General features: G+C 34.4%; 1 pseudogene; it reads right to left on the bottom strand.

Moving 5' to 3' along the window:
• Window positions 1-6,094: 6,094 nt before the first annotated feature.
• On the bottom strand, window positions 6,095-19,009 carry LOC105033961 (granule-bound starch synthase 1, chloroplastic/amyloplastic-like; annotated as a pseudogene).
• Window positions 19,010-19,666: the final 657 nt, after the last annotated feature.

Genomic DNA, 19,666 nt, shown 5'->3' with positions numbered 1-19,666 from the left:
GAACTTCTTTCTTTAAATAGCTAAGGAACTTGCTCTCATTGGTATATCATTCAAACTTTTGGTCACATATTAGTAGTCAAGGATTCTTATCAAACTAGGAAGCCAAAGAGCCATAAAAATATCCAGGACTCTAATTTTTCACTGTAAAATAGATCATTTGTTTAATTTATAGCTTTTCATTATTGCCTATTTTCCTTCATGATGTTTGTTTTCTTTTCATCTTATGGGATCACTCCATCTGTCTTAACATAGCCATCCACATCTCCATTTTTGAAATTGTTGTTAATATCATTTTTGCCCTTTTTTATTTTTCTTGTTATGGTTTCTACTTGTAACTTAATATCATACTGCAATTAGGTCAAAGAGATACTTGCTAAGATATATATATTTTTTTCTACTAATAGAGTCCCTCTCATCTCCATTGTTTCTGGAAAAAGAAAAAAAAAATGCATGGTCTCAATGGATGTCCATTCATTTGTAGCTCTTGGTGTATCCCTCTTCTTTCTCCTCCAGATTCCTCTCAGTCTTTTCCCTTTTCCATTCTCAGGTGATCATTCTTGATAGTCAGTTAGTCATGGATTATATATTTAGTGAACACTGCATTCTGCAAATTATATATCGGTGTCACTAAAAGTATATATTGAGTCTTCGGATTTTTAATTTACCAAGTGTATATCCATTAGCCATGGAGTATGTACTGGTGAACACTATATCGATATTACTAAAAGTATGTATTGGATCATTGCTAGATATGTAATAAAAAAATTATAGTATATATCATAAAGTTATCGAGTTTGTATTGGATTCACATTAATAATATATTATAAATTTTCTAGTTCTATAGTTGAAAAGGAATGTGAAAGTGAGAGAGTGTCTCAACTTTATTCCTAGTGGTTGGCAAGCCCTGGATAGAGAAAGAAGGTAGATACAACAGGAGATACTCCAAAGAGAATTTAGTGGGAGAGATCTTGAGGAGGACCGATGTGATGGCTGCTACAGATGGATGGATGGTACGATCTTCAAGAGCTTTCACGATGGAGGGAGCATGAAGTTATAATAGATGAAAACTATATATGTTATACCCCGAATTCAGTATCCATATTGGATGTGTGATGGCCGCACACTCTTTAGGATAAGTCCTAAAGAATATGCATGGCCTAAATAATAAACAAGTCCACAAGAACACCGAAAGCATTATATAAGTTCCAATCATATCTATTAAATCAATAAATCCATCTTTATTGAATAATGTTCACAAAGTTGAAATATTTGTTTAGTATCAGAAAATCAACTAACTAACTAAGGACTCCACTGCTTGAAACTCTACGCCCAATCTGATCAATCCTATGCATCCTGCAAGTCTAAAGGAAAAGAGGAGATAAGCTTAACAGTCCAGTAAGAATCCTTCATACTCACACCAGTATGAATATAAAATATCTTTTAATAAATATAAATAATTAATAGAAAAATAATAAGATTCATACATCATTAATATGATAGTTGAATAATATCATCATGTGCAAATCTATTAAATATGTCATATATCATAATCAACAATCTTGATCAATAATTCAATGAGATTACTTATCATTAAATGATTAACACAGTTCTGATCTAAACAACATTATTATTTCAACACTGGACTAGATTCGCTCATGCTCCAGCCCGTGGTAGGCCACCATGTTTCCATCCATGGCCAACAACCATATCCCAGTTCATAGCTGACATCACAACACCATGTTTCACATGTGTCGGCTAGCCTAGATACCTTTCAAATTAGACATGATTCATCATCTTGATTTGATTTTGGTATTGGACTAATCACAACCATGCTCCAACCTATGGTAGGCCAAACATCTTAGCCTGCGGTTGATATACCATGTTTCATACATGGTTGACTATCCATATGCTCCCCTTTCTCACACTTTACACTTATCTTTCTGATATTGGACTAATTATAACTATGCTTTAGCTTGTGGTCGGCCAAACATAATACTGCACCCTAACCCGAGGCTACCTAGCACTCACCATATTTTTTATATGACCAAATAGTCCAAACACCGTCCATGCCCCATCCATATTTTTAAAATCATAATCTAATTTTCGGTATTAGATTAGTTACAGTCATGCTCCAGTCCATGGTAGGGCAAGCCACACCTTAGTCCGAGATTGATTTGATATATACATTATATTTTTTGCATGATCGGCTCACCTAGATGCCACCCACCCTATCGATTTATGTTAAATTGTATTTTTCTTACCAACAATTATGTAGCACCAATTAATCATAATTCAGGCAACATTAATTAAACATGTAATACATATATCGATAGATATAAAATATGCATCAATTATGTAGATTTAATTCTCATAAACATGTAGGTGATTGAGTTGAAGAACCCTTACCTTTACTGATGACTGACTCAAACACAATAACCGATGAACTCTTCGATCTATGAACTTGGAAGCAAGATGTTTCGCTCAACATCCTGTGCAAATAATTGTGCCTCTACATAATCAAGATCAAATATGAAAATCATGGATGATAATTGATATCATGGTAAATGATCCTAACACTACAGGTCTAACACTCCTCATAGGGTTAACGGGTCAATCAAGGCATACCTAAACATCTGGGCCCTCTACTGGTTCCTAAAATTTTTATAGAAAAATCTATGAAGAGAGAGAAATTCTTAGATGAAAACTTGGAGAGAGAATGCAGATCGAGTTAGAAGAGGAGGAAGAGAGAGAAAATTCTTTTATTTTATTTTTTATTTTTTTATTTTTTTTCTTTTTCTTTCTCTCTCTCTCTTTTTCTCATTTATCCTTCCTTTTTTTTGTAGAAAATAGGGGAGGGAATAAAATAGGGCCAGCCACTTCTCATGGTGGCAGCACTCAACTGGTGGCGGCGATCATCCCCATCGACACTGATAGATTCCCGACGACACCAACCTTGACTGCCTAAGCATGGCCTATATCCAGCAACAACAGCCAATTTGAATGAAGAAGAAAGAAAGAAGAACAGGGGATGGCTTGTTCTATGCAAATCCGATGCATTGCTAGCCAAAACCTAGCTATGATAACCTAATTTTCAACCAGAAGAAATGAAAAAGGAGGCTCTAGGCCTTGGGCTCCGATGAGATCGAACGGTTGATTTGTTGAAGAGATCTCAAAGATCTCCACAGAAAATCAAAGAAGAATCCAAAATTTTTCTCGCCGGTGATGAAGGGATTTTGAGATGAGATGGCCCGAAAAGGAAGGGGCATTTTATAGATCATGGATCCTAGGGTTTGGCTGCCCTAGGATCCTTTCTCCTAGTCGAAAATAGAGATGAGGAAGACTCCCGATGGGCAGGAGTCTTCGTCCCCTATCTCACTTGCATAGTGCATGAGGTTCCAAATTTTTTTATTTTTTTATTTTTTTACTTTGAGATTCATATAAGGGGAATTATGTTTTATTATTATTATTATTATTCTCTTTTTTTGGATGGATTATTATAATATATGATGGCAATAGATGCATGGACGAGAAAGGGAAGAGATTGAGCCACCACCATTATTGTAGAAATACACCAACTGGATAACAATCAAGCCCAAGCCCATTGAGCTCTCCTTTGTTTTTCTCTCTTTCTCTTTGTCACTTAGTTGCCTATCTTGTTGAATCCACAGACATGGTCTGCTCTATGTCTCATCCTCACCACAACCATTGGATCTCCATCTCTACTTGAATGATGAGCCACTAGATGATCTTTCTTCCTCTCTTTCCTTTTCTTCTTCTTCTTCTTCTTCTCTCTTTCCTTCTTCCTCTCTCCCTCTTCCTCCCCCTCTATCTTAACCCCCCCCCCCCCCCCCGCTCTCTCTCTTTCACCCTCTTCTATTGAGCCATAGGGCTAGCAAGTGAACTCGATCCCCTATCTCACTCCTCTTTCTCTCCCTCCCACCATGTCCCTCTCTACCTCCCCTAATCTATCTCTTCTTCTCCCTATTGTACCAACCAAACCCCTTTTTTTATTTTTTTTCTTTTCTGCTCTCTCCTCGCCTTCTCTTTTTTTGAGTCAGATTGAACCTGACTCACGTTCTCTCAGTCTCTCTCCAATTCTCCAATCTCTCCATTCCTTTTTTCCTCTCTCTCCATCCATATCTCTCTTTCTTTCTCTCTTCCCCTTTCTCTCTCTTAAGGTTGACCTCGATCATTGGTCATCCTCACACCATCTCTTGCCTTTTTATCTCTTCCCTCTCTTGTGATTTCACCCTTATCTCCCATCTGAACTAATCCATTAGGAAAAAATTTGCCACCATGGACCCATGACCTATACCCCTAATTCCCTCTCAAAATTATTGATTATTTCTCTCTAATTTGGGGCTACCTTAATTTTTTGTAGATGAGAAGCAGCTCAGACAAAAGGAAGGCTAGCAAATTTCTTTACGTCCCTAACATTTTTATTAAGATAGATCATAGCCTTTTGATTCCTAAAATTAAGTGTAAGTGGCTTTAATTATAGTTATGAGAAAATTCTAGGGCTAGAGTCAGGGTCAAAACATCAATTTGAAGAATTTAAAAAGATGAAAATTAGTAGATGATGAATTAAATTAGTGAAGCGGTAGGCTCTAGATTTTATAAGGGATTTAGTTTCTACAATTATATAAAATATTAATTTTAAGTTAATTGGGTATGCTAGGTTGCACTTGTGGACTAAGTTGGTGTGTTTCACTCCTAGTAGAGACACTACAAAAAAATTGAGATACACCCTGTGAAAGATACATGGGTAAAGGCCTAAAAAATGTGAAAATACGCCGACACCCATGTTGGTACACATATTTGACTAAATATGAATATGTCCAGTGTGGGTGTAGCTTATACCCATATTTTTTCTTTTCTCGTGTGTATCCCCACTTTACCCACGTAACATCTAACATAGGTGAGAGTGCATACATGAGTATAGATCTAGCGTACACCCTCCTTTATTAAATATGGATAACTAAATATACATGAATTAGAATTCATAGGAGTTACCAAAGCGTGGGTATAAATAGACCTCTACTATCAATAATAAAATGTGGATATATAATCAACTTTTAGATGTTATTGTCCTATCCAATTTCAAAATATGGATTACCTAAAATAATAAATAAAAATAAAAATGATGCACTGATAACTTATTTAAGCATCCTGTAATACTGAATAATATATGAAGACTAGTAGCTTCAAAGAGATGAAACAACTGCAAATAAGATAATCTTCACCATTGTATCAAAGAGAACTGAATATACATAGTTGTAGTCTCAAAAAAATTATCCCAACAATCTTTTTAGTTTCATTAAAATCCAAACAACAAGGTCACACACCATTAGATTTCTTAATATAAAAGAAAGTAAACACTAAAACTCAAAATATGGAATAAACAAGTTCCAACTGATTTTCTATACTTTATACATAAGTTTTAAGCTCACTTTTACTACACTAAAAAGAGAATAAAGTAAACTTGAATTGATGACACCAAAAAGTTAACTTTATAAAATCTGAGAGTTCATCAATCTTTGAAGCCATCAGCAAGACAATCCCTATCTTTCCTTCACACTATCCATTATATCCCCGATTTAAATCTATAAAAGAAAGAATATATATATATATATATATATCAGCAAGACAATCCCTATCTTTCCTTCACACTATCCATTATATCTCCGATTTAAATCTATAAAAGAAAGAAAACATATATATATATATATATATATATATATCATTTTAGAGCTTAAGTCACTATTAAAAATATATGTATATAGACACATACATAATCTTTCCATCAAATAATGTGAGTGCCCAAGTATATTTCATTAAAGTTTTACCTATTCACATAACTCCTCTCTACAAACTAGGTTGCTATTCATACTGCGAACAGTGAAATATATGGAAAGCATGAGAGGTGAGCTTACATATATAACTAGTTTTCTTTATTGGCACTATATTTTTGAACTTTAATTCCTATCCTTCCTCAACCCTATAGTATGCTGACATTCCACAAGCTCCTTAGTTTAACTTTCTGATAAAATAGAGCTTATGTTACCATGATTTGTTGCTCCAATTAAATGGAGAACTAGTTTATCACCGCACCCGACAATTCTATTGTCGTCATCACCACCCCTAACAAGCCCAATGCCATCATCCCTTTGATAGTGGATGCAACTGCTGTTACATCCATTGGATCAACAGCATCACACTGAAAAAATTAGAGAAGGAAATTTAGGCTAATGAATAATGTCACGCTCCCGACCCGAGATTTTGAATCGAGGGTCATGGCAACCACCGCATACTCATAGAAAACTCTTCCCATAAGCATGCAAGGCATCTTATCATACTATCCTAAAACAACAGCGGAATAATTAGTCAACAATTTAAATCTAAAATATAACGACCTAAATTTTTTCTTTAATATCTCAATAAATTCAACAACGATTCAAAGGCTTTGCATCAAATTCAATAAGCCTTTCAACCTAAAATAAAAGTATGAAGATTCTGCTTCTGATCACTCTTCCATTCATATCTTGTATCATCTTAATTCTTCAACATCTGTAAAAATAATAAAATAGGAGGTAATGAGCTAGACAGCCCAGTAAGCAATGATCACTTCTTAACAGATTTCATCAGGTATTTAAGTAAATAATCATTTATAGAAAAATAAGCATATAGAGTTCATCAATTCGAAATCAATTTCAATTATGTAACATAATTCATGCCAAATTCATTTCTTTTTTGAAAATTCAAGTTTCTTTCGAGATTTCAATTTCTTTCGTTCTTAAATTCTTTTCGTCAATCATGAGCTATGACCATATTTTTTCTGTGGCAGGGTCATAATACCGCGTATCTGCTTGCGGTAGGCTGCGAATCATCTGGCAGCCATGTCCTTTGGAACTGCTGGTCTCGCTGGCGACATATCATTGGTCTCTCTGGCGACATGTCGCTGGTCTCGCTGGCGACATAAACCCTCAGGACTATATGCCCCCATTGGCAGGGTCCTTTACATAGTCAGGTTGTCAATTCTTATTGTTTCTTATATCATAATTCTTCATAAATCATATTTTATATTCTAATTTCGATAATAAAATATATAATCATATAGTATCGAAATCAATCAATGTAATTGTTGCTCTTAGATTGATTTTGATGATTACAAAGCAGATTGTAGGGGTACCAATATTTTTTATTTGAAAAAGTCTTTGTACTCTTCAGGGGAAAAATCATAATTTTACCAAAACCCTGATTTAATAGTATCATTTGGTAGAACAAAAGATTTGTGATCTATTGGCGAAAATTTTATTATTTTTGGACTTGTATTTTTGAAGTTATGCATGTTTGAAATCCATGAGTCAACTCATGAGTCAGCTCATGGCACAATGAGCAGTTTGGCACGCTGTATTTTTGGCTTGGCACGGCCTATGAGTCAACTCATGAGTCGACTCTCAAGGCATGAGTCGACTCATGAGTCGACTCCTGCGGTTTTAGGCCAAAAGTCACAGAAACCTATTTTCTGGTTGTTGCAACAGAGGTCGACTCATGAGTCGACCCCTGAGGCATGAGTTGACTCATGAGTCGACCCCTGCGACGGGATTTTTCTGCAACGGCTAGTTTTTAACCCGTTTTAAGTACTTTTAATACTCATTTAGTGTGCTCTAACAGCTCTTTTTCTGCCTAGAATATTTTTCTCTATTTCTTAAAGCTATAAAAGGATTCAAAAGGTGGAAAACAAAGAAGAGATTGAAAGAAGAAGAAGAAAAAAAAAAGAGAGCATTCAAGAGAGCATTCAAGAGCATTCAAAAGAGAAAGGGTTTCTCAAGCCAACTTTTCAGCCCTAATCAAGTGCTCATTTAAAGCCTTCAAGAAGCCATCAATCCAAGCTCACAAACTTCTCAAGCGCTCAATCAATTCTCCATCCACTTTGAGGAAATTCAAAAAGAAGCTTCTTCTCTTGAGTAAAGTGTATTTAAAGTTATATTCGCTCATTAAAGGGGCTTTTATTGTACTTATTTGTGCTATAAATTATTTTACTCATTTTGAGTGATTGTTTTTATTTTGGAGGGGTTCCAAAACAAGGGAAGGTTGATCCGAACCTAGAATCGGAGTGTATTGGGTTGGCTTGTACCCGAGAAACAAGTGGACTAGCTTGGGATAGCTAGTGTCGGAGTTTCCGACGTTTGTATTCAGGTTGAATACAAGTATAGTGGATTGAAATTCCCAAGTAGGAGCTTGGGGAGTGGATGTAGGTGCAAGGTTGGCATCGAACCACTATAAATCATTGTGTTTGTGGTGTGCATAATTGCTTCTCTTTAACTCTTCATTATTTCCTTGCTCTCTTGCTTTAGGCAATTAATCTTGAACTAAGGTTTTTCTCCTCATTCATTTTGCTATTGACAAACATTTTTATAAGTCATTAGTTAAGCTTAAAATTTTTAGAAACCCAATTCACCCCCCCTCTTGGGTTGCATAGCTGGGCAACAGTAATGCATCATGAAATCAATATGTTCAATCATGCTTCATCATAACATTTCAAATAAGATATTTTCATAACAAAATACCATTCATCCAATTCATGCATCGTTTCACAAATCATGTCAGAAAAATATATTATAATTTATCGATAAATCTAGAAAAAGTGAAACATTACTTACCTCAAACGTATTCCAATAAATCCACATAATTCTATAAATTTTCTTCCAAAAATTCTGTTCGTAGATCATATCGCGATATCCCATGATCAAACATCCACAATCCTATACAAAATCAATTTCAATAATTAGAAAGAATATGAATACTATATTTCAACGGTTTAGATTGGATCTGATCATCTAATTTCATCTAATCAAAATCTAATTAGAACCTAAACGATCCAAAGTTTGACTATCAGATCAAATCGGATTCGAAGTGATAGGATTGAGATTTCTTCATCGATTTTATAAAATCAAGTGGAGAGAGAAAATCAGAGGAGAGAGAATTCATGAGGTACAATTCGAATTGATCAGACGACACAATCCAACATTACGATTGGTCCAATATCTCGATTGGTGAAATCAACATGATCAAATCAAGTCATGGCTAGATCGAAATCATGGATGATCAAATCTAAAGATTCATGGTCTGATTAAGGTGGGTGCCAGTACGCTATCTGACAATCATGGATCAGAATTCTTCATTAAAATTAGATCAGGACTATTGAAAAAATTTTCTCATTGATAAATTGATCAAGAGAGAGAAATCAATCGAGAGAGAGAGAAATGACTTTAGAGAGAAAAAATTCTAGAGAGAGAAAATTTTAGAGAGAGAAAACTCATCTTGGATTCTTCAGACAATATGATTCAACAAATTCGATCGATCAGATCAAATCATGCTGAAATTATCATGTAGACAATTCAATAAGATCATGAGAAATAAAATCTAAAAATACTTGATCTGATCAAAGTGGATGTCGGTGTACCGTCCGACGATCACGGATCAAAAATCCATCACGAGGATCATTTAAATTCATCATCATTCTTCTCAAAATTCTAAAAATCTTAGGAGAGAGAAATAATCTAGAGAGAGGATTCTAGAGAGAGAAAGTAGAGAGAGAAAATACTAGTTCAGGCTGAAGGGAGAGAGGAAAGAGAGAGAAACTCTCTTTCTCATATTTTATTATTTATCTCATTATTTATTAATTAATTTTATTTTTCTCTTTCTTTTTTTCTTTCTTTCTCTCTTTTTTTTTTCTTTTTCTTCACGGAAGAGAGAGGAGAGAAAATCCTATTTATTATTATTATATTATTATTATTTTATTTTTCTTCTTCTTTTTCTTTTTTTTTTCTTTTTCCTTTTTCTTTTCTTTTTCTTTTTCTTTTCTTTTCCTTCTTTTTCTTTTCTTTTTCTTTTCTTTTCTTTCTTCTTCTTCTTTCTTCTTCTTCTTTTCTTCTTTCCCATGGGTTTCTTTTGGGCTGAAACAGGGGACCTTGAGGTCCCCTCAATGATGTTCCGACCGGCGGTGCAACTAGCGTGGGACGGCCGTCGGCAGGAGGAGAGGCGACCCGACGGCAAGAGGAGGCCAAAACCGATGGTTGGCGGTGACCACCGGCGACGGAAAAATGGCAAAAAGGAAGGTTCTTCCACAATAAAATCCGGCGACTCCGGTCATCGACGAGCATGCACATTAGCACGGGAAGGAAGAGGGAGAAGAAAGGAAGGGGAGGAGGCTTACCTTCGTCGCCGGTGAAGCTTTTCCGACGAGAATTTGGACGGCACAGTGACGGGTCTCCATGAGAAATTTCTGGTGATTGCCGCCGTTTTGCCCTGGAATTTCTCGATGAGAGGAGAGAGGAGGGTTCTCCTCCTTAAATAGAGCCGGAGGAAACTCGTCTCTGACTCCGATTGGGAGCCGACGAGAGGAGGGAGAAGACTCCCGAAGAGGAGGGTTCTCCTCCTTAAATAGAGCCGGAGGGAACTCGTCTCCGACTTCGATTGGGAGCCGGCGAGAGGAGGAAGAAGACTCCCTTCGGGAGTCTTCTCCCCTGTTTTCTATTTTTTTTTTTCGTTTGGGCTAGCTGGGTTATCACATTCTTCCCCTCTAAAAAAAATTTCATCCTCAAAATTTTTCTTGCTTGAATCTTCATATTTTCTTGCTTGAATCTCATCCTCAAATATTTCAAAATTCTAATTCTTAATATAAATTCATTCTTAAATCATTCCATAAGAAAAAAGTCGGTACATCAAATATTGATCTGAACGGAACCATCCATTTTCTTATTTATCAAGATCAACATCTCAAAGATTTTCAATATTTCAAGATTTCGAAATTATGACCTCATTTCCTGTAAAAATCATGTTCAATATCTTATGACTCAAATTAAAATCAAATCTATCTCTTGTGAATAGAAGAAGATCAATATCTCTATTCTTGCATAAGAACTTCATTCATCATCATTCATTTATTTTTTTATATATTTTTTTTTATTTTTTAAATATTATCCACTCTTAATTTCAACCCATCATAAGATAAGAAAAGCATACTTCTATGAATCATATGATGACATCCTAATCAATCAAAATTCAAAAATATTTTCTCTTTATTTGTACTTTCAAAGATTGAAGATTTATCATTTCATTCTCATTCTCGAACTTTTGATATTTTAATTCTCGATACAACTTCATCATTAAGTCATTTCATAAAGATCAATATCACCATTGTTGATTGAATCAATATCACTATTTCTAGTCATCGAAATTTTCTTACTCAAACCCTCAAGCTCTTAAATATTCTAATTCTTGAAGTAAATTTTATCATTAAGTCATTCCATAATAAAAATTAATAACTCAAAAATTGATCTAAATTAAAACTATATTTTTCTTATAATCAAAATCAATGTCTCTATTCTAAGTAAGTATATCAATTTTCTTTATCTAAACATTAACAACTCTTAATTAATCAATTTATTATCAAATTAAGTTATAAATAACTCCAATCCATCTTTTGTAGAACAATCGTCAATATCAATAGATAACCTCAATCTTTTTCATTTAGTCAGAGAAATAATAATAATCAAAAGAGTTCAAACTTTAAATTTTATTATACTCTGGAGATAAATATTTGAGTATAATACTCTAAGATCAAAATCATCATTCGATAAACAATCTCAAATTCTTCCTAATAAATAGAGAATTATAAAATTTAATTCTAGGATAGAGAAAATTTATCTCTAAATATTTTAAATCTAAAATCAAAAATCAAAGGTCCACTCATCCTAGAATTAGGATGCTAATTATTTTTGTAGTATAGTAGGTGGAAGCACTACTTTTAAAAATCACATTAGGATATCTAAGATAATTCAAAATTTTAAAATATTATTCTTTCTAATATCAATAAATTTTTTGTATCAAACTATATCATTTATCATAATTCTTTGACTCAAAGAATCAACATTCCTGACTTACTCAAAGTAATCCAGATTACCATGCTTCCGCTGCGCACTCTGATCTAACAATCAAAATTTCTTAGCTTCACCAAAAAAAAAAATTTGATCAAATTATTTCTTTATCTTATCAATAGAAAAGATCTAAAATTTTAAATTTCAATTGAAGTCAAAGATTAACTTTCGATTCTCATTCATACCTTTACTGGTATACAATAATCTTGATTAACCCTTGAGTCCAATATCATATTTAAACCATCATATAGATTTACTATAATTAATATGAATCAAATCTTAATTCTCGTATCAATTCAATTCTATAATTTTCAAATCAAAATCTTTATAAGTCAAATCAATGAAAAAAAAATCCTTCGATGCTCCACCAAATTTGGACATAATCTTAATATATAAGAACTTCAAATCATTATTTTTTTCTAACATTTCTATCATCAGGATCTTCAATATCTATCAAATATCCTTTCATAACAATCATACAAGCTTCAAAAAATCAAATCTCCATTTAATAGTAGATTCAATTCGGGACCTCATTAACAAAAGCAAAAGAACTCCATATCAATTCCTAAATCCAAAATTTTTAAATTATAAATTCACATGGATCTCTTAATCTAAGATAAATATAAATCAGATCTTTTATCTTAATCTAAAGATATCAATTTTTTCATTAACAACCTCAATAATAATATCAGAAAATCTCTTGATCAACTTAGATACGAAATCTTTAAATTAAAATTTCATACACATCATGTACTCTCCTAGAGACATAATAAGATCTATTATCTAGATCTAAGGATGATGATTAAGGATTCCAGTACGATGAATATTCTACAACCTCATAGTCGATTTCATCAATAAGAAATAGGTTTCTTTGCAATATCCTCAAATATGCATTCATCCTATTATGCCACTTTATATATAATCCACATACCAAATTCAATTTCGATAAATATTCCAATCAAGCATCATAAAAATTTTTTTCTTAATCCATTCTGGAACAATATTTTATTATCAAATCTTTATCTTTCCAATAATAGTCAACTTCTCAACTAGAAGTAATATCACAGTATTATTCTCACATCGAATTTGAACATACGATTCACTTGAATAACCAATGATCAAATTGATAACCATAATGCACAATAAAATTTTATGTCAATCCTTTTGTGATTACTTTCGATCAAGATCTAACTAATCATATCATGATCTATAGATTATCCATCATATTTCAAACTTCATATGTCATAATCTCTTGCGATCCTTTTATACATAATCTCAATATTTAATCAAAATTTTTAAATATTTCTCCCACTACAATCATCAAAGATCTACACTATAATGTCCCTGGTATCTATCCACTTACACCCATTCTATATCTGATTCTATGTTTCATAATTCATTCACTTATGCTCTAATACCATATTAATTGTCACACCCCCGATCCGAGATTTTGAATCGAGGGTCATGGCAACTGCCGCATACTCATAGAAAACTCTTTCCATAAGCATGCAAGGCATCTTATCATACTATCCTAAAACAACAGCGGAATAATTAGTCAACAATTTAAATCTAAAATATAATGACCTAAATTTTTTCTTTAATATCTCAATAAATTCAATAACGATTCAAAGGCTTTGCATCAAATTCAATAAGCCTTTCAACCTAAAATAAAAGTATGAAAATTCTACTTCTGATCACTCTTCCATTCATATCTTGTATTATCTTAATTCTTCAACATCTGTAAAAATAGTAAAATAGGAGGTAATGAGCTAGACAGCCCAGTAAGCAATGATCACTTCTTAACAGATTTCATCAGGCATTTAAGTAAATAATCATTTATAGAAAAATAAGCATATAGAGTTCATCAATTTGAAATCAATTTCAATTATGCAACATAATTCATGTCAAATTTATTTCTTTTTCGAAAATTCAAATTTCTTTCGAGATTTCAATTTCTTTCGTTCTTAAATTTTTTTCGTCAACCATGAGCTATGACCATATTTTTCCTATGGCAGGGTCATAATACCACATATCTGCTTACGGTAGGCTGCGAATCATCTGGCAGCCATGTCCTTTGGAACCGCTGGTCTCGCTGGCGGTTTGTCGCTGGTCTCTCTGGCGACATGTCGTTGGTCTCGCTGGCGACATAAACCCTCAGGACAATCAATTGCCAACGTATATGCCCCCATTGGCAGGATCCTTTACATAGTCAGGTTGTCAATTCTTATTGTTTCTTATATCATAATTCTTCATAAATCATGTTTCATATTCTAATTTCGATAATAAAACATATAATCATATAGTATCGAAATCAATCAATGTAATGCATCATGAAATCAATATGTTCAATCATGCTTCATCATAACATTTCAAATAAGATATTTTCATAACAAAATACCATTCATCCAATTCATGCATCATTTCATAAATCATGTCAGAAAAATATATTATAATTTGCCGATAAATCTAGAAAAAATGAAACATTACTTACCTCAAACGTATTCCAATAAATCCATATAATTCTATAAATTTTCTTCTAAAAATTCTGTTCGTAGATCATATCGCGATATCCCATGATCAAACATCCACAATCCTATACAGAATCAATTTCAATAATTAGAAAGAATACGAATACTATATTTCAACGGTTTAGATTGGGTCCGATCATCTAATTTCATCTAATCAAAATCTAATTAGAACCTAAACGATCCAAAGTTTGACTATTAGATCAAATCAGATTCAAAGTGATAGGATTGAGATTTCTTCATCGATTTCATAAAATCAAGTGGAGAGAGAAAATCAGAGGAGAGAGAATTCATGAGGTACAATTCGAATTGATCAGACGACACAATCCAACATTACGATTGGTCCAATATCTCGATTGGTGAAATCAACATGATCAAATCAAGTCATGGCTAGATCGATATTATGGATGATCAAATCTAAAGATTCATGGTCTGATTAAGGTGGATGCCAGTACGCTGTTTGACAATCATGGATCAGGATTCTTCATTAGAATCAGATCAGGACTATTGAAAAAATTTTCTCATTGATAAATCGATCAAGAGAGAGAAATCGATCGAGAGAGAGAAATGACTTTAAAGAGAGAAAATTCTAGAGAGAGAAAATTCTAGAGAGAGAAAACTCATCTTGGATTCTTCAGACAATATGATTCAACAAATTCGATCGATCAGATCAAATCATGCTGAAATTATCATGTAGACAATTCAATAAGTTCATGAGAAATAAAATCTAAAAATAATTGATCTGATCAAAGTGGATGTCGGTGTACCGTTCGATGATTATGGATCAAAAATCCATCACGAGGATCATTTAAATTCATCATCATTCTTCTCAAAATTTTAGAAATCTTAGGAGAGAGAAATAATCTAGAGAGAGGATTCTAGAGAGAGAAAGTAGAGATAAAAAGTCCAATTCTAGAGAGAGAAAATACTAGTTCAGGCTGAAGGGAGAGAGAAAAGAGAGAGAAACTCTCTTTCTCATATTTTATTATTTATCTCATTATTTATTAATTAATTTTATTTTTCTCTTTCTTCTTTTCTTTCTTTCTCTCTTTTTTTTTTCTTTTTCTTCACGGAAGAGAGAGGAGAGAAAATCCTATTTATTATTATTATATTATTATTATTTTATTTTTCTTCTTCTTTTTTTTTTTCTTTTTTCTTTTTCTTTTCTTTTTCTTTTTCTTTTCTTTTCCTTCTTTTTCTTTTCTTTTCCTTCTTCTTCTTCTTTCTTCTTCTTCTTTTCTTCTTTCCCGTGGGTTTCTGTTGGGCTGAAACAGGGGACCTTGAGGTCCCCTCAATGATGTTCCGACCGGCGGCGCAACCAGCGTGGGACGGCCGTCGGCAGGAGGAGAGGCGACCCGGCGGCAAGAGGAGGCCAAAACCGGTGGTCGGCGGTGACCACCGGCGACGGAAAAATGGCAAAAAGAAAGGTTCTTCCGCAACAAAATCCGGCGACTCCGGTCGTCGGCGAGCGTGCACATCGGCACGGGAAGGAAGAGGGAGAAGAGAGGAAGGGGAGGAGAATTTGGACGGCACAGTGATGGGTCTCCGTGAAAAATTTTCGGTGATTGCCGCCATTTTGCCCCGGAATTTCTCGATGAGAAGAGAGAGGAGGGTTCTCCTCCTTAAATAGAGCCGGAGGGAACTCGTCTCCGACTCCGATTGGGAGCCGGCGAGAGGAGGAAGAAGACTCCCTTCGGGAGTCTTCTCCCCTGTTTTCTTTTTTTTTTTTTTTTTCGTTTGGGCTGGCTGGGTTATCACAAATAGTGTAAAGGCATTAATAAAGAATTTAATTAAGAGCAAGAACATCCTTACATTGACACTAAATGCTCCCATATGAAATCCAGTTACACCTTCTTTCACCATATCGACGAGTCCACCAGTGGAGGCACAAATAGGCAGCTGCAATAGATTCCACTTTCCACAATTACTGTCTTAAAAGATGAAGCTTCATACCAGAGAAATGTCACATTTTGACCTTTAAGACCAAAAGAACAACAATGCTGGTTTCTTTTTCTCTTTGTTCTCTTTTTTAATAGATAAAATTGTTGTATCATTCTAAAAGCATGAACTAAAGTACAGCTTAGAATTACAATCCAAACATATACAAAATAAAGTAACCAAGTCAAACCTTAAAGAAATTGTCATGACATTATATTCCATCAGTCTATTTTTGGTACATGAAACTAGTTGGTCCTGTCAAAACTAAGGATCCATGAAAAAAGAATCCATACCATTCCATCTTGCATGCCTTGCATTTAGATAAGACCACATGGTTCAAATCTACTAGGAATAATGATAAAATCAGCTCCACCTAGCATCATATGTGCCAAGGGAACATTGAACTTTGCAATTCCTCGAGCCTTGTTTGGATACTTCACTTCTAACTACTTAAGCTATTGCTCCATTTTCTTCTTGCCAGTTCCCTACAGATAAGACATAAATTTTTAGCATATCCTGTTCATTCCTTATGTAAGTCATACATAGAAGTTAAAAGAATCAGGTAGTATTATTTACAAGAACAACTATCTGAACATTCTCATCAATGAAGGAATAGCTGCTACTAAAATATTTGAGCATTTCTGCTCTTCTAGTCTACTGATGAAAGCTACAACAGGGATATTTCGATCCACAGGCAATCCTACTCCTGCTTGCAACATTTTCTTATTAAGAGCTTTTGCCTCCCTCACCTGAAAGTGTTCTTCAATGAGAAATTTACAATAGGATGATTAGGTTGCATTGACATCTTAGGAAGATCTCACAATTGTTGCATCGTAATTGACATTGATATTTCTGTCTGTTGCTGGATTCCATTCTTGAACATCCATCCCATTCACAATCCTGATGACGCCAGTCTTGAAGAAGCTCTATAGTATAATATGGGCTCATGATTAAGATGTAGTCTGATTCTAATATTTCTACCTTCATCCAATTAATTTTCCTTCCTTTCACAGGTTTATCATAATTGCGAAAACAAGGATAAAGAATTTATGCACTTGAATCTCAAGAAAAAATTGTACTTATGCCAATTTTCCTACAAGACTACTTATGGGTCCATACCCATCAATAAAATCGAAGGAAGACATGAAATGATCTGGGAGATCAAGAAGTTCAAAATCTGAAAAGGCAAATCAGCCCTGGAGAGCAATATTGTGGATGCAGAAAACCATTTAAAAACAATATCAAACCAATGCTCAGCCTAGTTGTTTGATATCTGTACTGATAACTAAGAACAAGATAATATTCAGACTACAAAGAAAGCTCACCATGGCAATTATGTAAATGCCATTTGGTTTATAGATACTCTTCAAGTAACAAGGAAGAAGAGCAGTGTGCCAATCATTAGCAATAAACGCAACATCTTCCCCTACTCAAAAAATCCTCAAACTGATGCCAAGAGAAAAGACTTGAATATGATATGTTAGAAGTTTGACATTGTTAACTTGTGAGAAGTAGCAATTAAACTACATACCATATAATGTAGATAAATATCTGCTGTTACTGAGATTCAGAACTCTTGAAGCTTCCAAAGCCACCTGAAAGTGACAATTACAATTATTTTTTTCTTGAGCACAAACAAATACACATTATTACTTTCAAAAGTTGTAGGGAAAATTTTTGCAAAATCTTAGTACATGGTGAAGTTGGAAAGCACTAGGGAATATTTTTGTAAGATTTTACTATAATATTATGAAATGATCTAGAACAATCATGACAAGAGAATTTTCACATTTTATTTCAAATATACAGTTGCTAAGGAAAAGTGAAGCATAGCATAGAAACAAATGATGAAACTCTAAAATCCTCTGCAAACTAAGCCACTTGTGAATCACAAGATTTAACAAATTGCTGAAGACTGGAAAGTGTTGTCACACCTTTTCCATCAAAGAGTTCAAAGTTAAGGCCCAACAAACTTAGCAGCAAGTGAAGAATTATGGTTGGTACAAGTATCTCTGCATAGCAAGAGTAACACAATACAGAGTAGCACCTTATATTCTGAATACCAAGAGAGGCAACTTCTTTGCCATTCCCAGTATTCATGACATGCAAACTCAATTTGGTTTTTTGTGCTAGAGATCAGTGAGTAATATGCACGCTCAGACAAATGTAAAACTTTAGTCTCATTTTTTCACAAAGATGCCATAGAAAAATATTTATTAACAAGAGTTTATTTTAATTCATTAGCAATACAATCCACACACATGTAGTTGTTTCTTAAAGAAGAATAACATTCAAGAAATCAATAGCAAAACTTTTATATTAACAGAGAGAGGAAAATTGCTAACCAAGCACAAAAGACAGAAGCACAACTGGTTGTCTTCATAATCTGTTCCAGCATTAGGACCATATAGTTTCCCTCTAGTTTTTCCCCATACCTAAGGGATTATGATTATAAAAAGGCACTTTGAATTCCTTCGACAAGCCCGATGCCGTCATTGCCTTCCTTCACTGCCGCGCCAGACTCTCCCTGCCCCAACTCTGTGCCTTCGTCCTCCGTCGCCCCACTATCCTCATCGCTGATGTCTGCACCAACCTCCTCCCCATGCTTAAGCTCCTCTAGCACCTCCTACCCTCCCCCCGCCCCACCAAGGTGTTAGATGTGTGCCCTAGATGCCAGATTGGCTGATACATTCCTGTACAAATCTAAGGGCAAAATTATAATTTTGACTATAAATGAATAAAAGGATTATTCTTCTATCACATTGTGTACATTGTATTTGTGATACATCCTTTGAGTTAGTGGGAATATTAATTCATATTTTCAAGAGTTGAAAATTTAAGGCATGAATTTACATAACTAACTCATAAACTGCTCCTGACCATAGGATCATCATGAAGATGGTGATCGATCCGGAAGGTTGGTGTACGATCGCTTTCTTAGGGTAGATGAGTCTTGAGTCTACGGTTTGGAGACACCAGAGCGAGAGTACAGGTATTCATTGAGAACGAGAGTACTGAGCGTGACCACCTCGAGCAGTCATAAGAAAATCTACCTTCTCATCGATGACTAGCTCGATGCTGTAATTGTGTGTCTAGTTCTTTGACCTGAGGTGCATCGTCGGTTCACCTTGAGTGTGTTATAGTTTGACTATACCATAACTCGGTCTCCTAGCCATCCGGAACCCTGAGGTGTATGTTGGCTGTAGCATATTCATTGTAGGAACTAGATCGCATCAAGATGGGATCTATCAACCTCGGTAG

Source organism: Elaeis guineensis, chromosome 7 (genome assembly GCF_000442705.2).
Source record: "Elaeis guineensis isolate ETL-2024a chromosome 7, EG11, whole genome shotgun sequence".
Classification (NCBI taxonomy): domain Eukaryota; kingdom Viridiplantae; phylum Streptophyta; class Magnoliopsida; order Arecales; family Arecaceae; genus Elaeis; species Elaeis guineensis.
The sequence above is the reverse complement of the archived record's forward strand: the minus strand, read 5'-3'. Positions and strand labels throughout refer to the sequence as shown.